This window comes from Malurus melanocephalus, unplaced genomic scaffold (genome assembly GCF_030028575.1).
Source record: "Malurus melanocephalus ecotype Western Australia unplaced genomic scaffold, MMel_1.1 scaffold_152, whole genome shotgun sequence".
Taxonomy (NCBI): Eukaryota; Metazoa; Chordata; class Aves; order Passeriformes; family Maluridae; genus Malurus; species Malurus melanocephalus.
Window position 1 is genome coordinate 1,383,025 of NW_026623384.1, and position 3,018 is coordinate 1,386,042.

Below are 3,018 nucleotides of genomic sequence, written 5' to 3' on the forward strand. Positions count from 1 at the left end.
TTGCTAGTTTCAAGAAATGTCTATGAGGCTTCAAAAAAAAAAAAAAAAAAAAAAAAAAAAAAAAAAAAAAAAAAAAAAAAAAAAAAAAGGATCCCTGGGGCTGACATTGTGGTAGAACAGAATAAGGAATGCTTTCATCCCCATAACTGCTTTCACATGCTTGCACAGTGATGAATGAAGGTGTCTATCTTATCTCCTACCTGCTTAAGAAAAATCATGTAGAAGCAACAAGCATATTCAAAATCACTGCAAAAAATGCTTGTTACATGCTACTGCTTCTCTTGTCACATGCTACTGCTTTTCCATTAACAGGCCAATTTCCCTATAATAATTTTTCAGAAATAAAAAGAAATTAATTCTTTCAGGGTTTGTGTGGGTTTTTTTAAATCTTAAAGATCACTGTCTTCATAAAGTAGGCCTAGCTCAGTTAAGTAATGTGAAACTACTGGTAAAAGAGACAGAGGAAACTGGAAATTTACATTTCATTCTTCCTGTTTCTCCTGTGTTTTTAATTTTTATCTCCTGAAAATAGAGCTCACTGACTGCTACAGCTTACGCTTAGAACTGAGCAATAGCTGTAAGCATAAGAGAGAATATGATGACATATAAMCGGCTTAAAAATCCAGAACTGAAACACTGAATTGCATGACTGCAAACTGTCAGTTGTTTTCAAAGCCATTTCTTTAAGGGGGGGTGGGGTGAAACATGAAAGYTATGTACTTGGCAGAAGAAAAACACACAAAATGCTGTGGCAGATTGTTGCAGTGAAAATAAATCTGACTTCTCAGACAAAGTCAAAGTCAAATTGCCACAAAACTCTGAAAGGAATTGTACAAGTCAAGAGCTGTATTAAGCACAGAGCATAAAGTAGTTCAAGCATTACAGTCAAGTGAAATCACTGTATTCGGTTTGTAGTGTAGCTTTTTAAGTGAAGATAAGGACAATATATTGCTACAAATTAACTTTATCTGTGCACTACAAAATAAAAGATAATAAACACAAATAAAGAAGCATTTACTTTTAAGTTAATTGACAGAACTACCAAACACAGAAAAAGTATCTGAAAACCAAGCATGTGAAAACCAGCTTTTTCAAGGGCTATATCAAAGGGAGGGAAAGCTAGAAATGTATAGGTGAGATCCAAGTTTCTTTCTCCCTATACTTAGGCCATCTGAGAATTACTGACTTGGCAACCTCACCTCTGTGCCTGGTAAGATCATGAAACCTTCATGAAAGCCTTCTAGAAGCTTTGCTATGACTCAAGACAGCCAGCACAGCTTCACCCAGGTCATGTCCTGCCTGACCCACCCAGTGGCCTTCTACATGGGGTGACTGCATCAGTGGACAAGGGAAGGGCTGCAGATGACACTTAGCTGGAATTCTGTAAAACCTTTGACATGGTCCCCCACAACATCCTTCTTTCAAACTGGAGAGAAATGGATCTGATAGGTGGATTCTTGGGTGGATGAGAAATTGATTGGATGGTCACATGCAGAGAGTAATGGTCAATGTCTGGATGGAAATGGGCCATGAGTGGTGTCAGAGGGACCCATTCTGTTTATTACCTTCACTGGTGTAACAGACAGTGGGGCACCCTCAGCAAATTTTCAGACTACACTAAGCTGAGTAGTGCAGCTGACAAACCTGGAGGACAGAATGCCATCCAGAGGGACCTGGAAAAGCTTGAGAATGGGGCCCATGGGAACTTCATGAGGTTCAACAAAGCCAAGTGCAAGGTACTGCACGTGGGTCGGGGCAGGCTCTGTTGTCAATGCAACAGATAAAAGGATTGAGAGCAGCCCTGATGAGAAGGGTTTGGAGGTTTTGGTGGATGAAAAATGGTACATGAGCCAGCAATATGCGCTTGCAGCCCAGAAAACAAACTGCATCCTGGACTGTATCCGAAGAGTGGCCAACATGTTATGGGAAGAGGTTCTGCCCATCTACTCTGCTCTCATGGGACCCMACCTGGAGTTCTGCACCCAGCACTGGGGCCCCCAGCACAGGAAGTACAGGCACCTGTTAGAAATATGGCTTTCAATAATTTTGCTTTAATATGAACCAAACAATAATGGGTAGGAATGGAAAATTCTCTTGATTGGCTGCAAAGTAAGACACATCTGCTTATCAGATTTCAAACATTATAAACACTATCTGCTTAAAGACACAGCTTGAGAAATAGAGACAACATTGTGAGGCTTTAAGGTCCATAAGCAAAATCAGAATTATGGATATAATGTGTAATTCCATAGAGATCAGAAATGTTTGAAACACCTTATACAATAAAGGAATGATTTTTACCCTAAGAATGTTGTCTTATAAMCTTGGCAATTACACAGTTAACAATTAGATACTGAAAATTCTTGCTTTGAAGATAAATAATTTCCAGTTTCTCAGAGGAATTTAATATTCAGGTTTTATAACTAACAGTTTCAAACATGCTGCCTAAACATCAGTGTTTCTGCTTCTTCTTGGCCTGTAAGTATTTAATTGTGCTGGGCTGAATTGTCCAGCTCCTTTTYCTGACACTGAACGAGAGATGAAAAAGAAAAACAAACAAACAAATGTACAAACAAACCAACCAACCAACCAAAACAAAAAGAAGAAGCAAAGAGTAGCAAAAGGTTGACATAAGGACACAGAAAAGAAATAGCCTCCTGCCTGAAGAGCCCTAAAATCCCTCCTTTGCTTCAAATCATTTCCTCCTGCAAAAAAACCAACTTAGAATGGATAAACATCAGTTCCTATTATGTAAAATAATCCCTCTCCATGGAAAATGATAGAATTTGAAGTGTCTGAGATCTGTATGCAAAATATGTCTGTATTCATAACTGTAAAAATAGATGTACAAAACTCACATACTTGAATTTTGACCAAATAGACTGTAAACTCAAATTTACAAAGCACCTTCTTTTGAAACAATACTGATGTTAGTAGACCCTGTGGTCCAGGATCACCCCAATATTTTAATTTTTTATCTTGAATGGACTGAGAAATATATACCAGATTTCTCAGTTG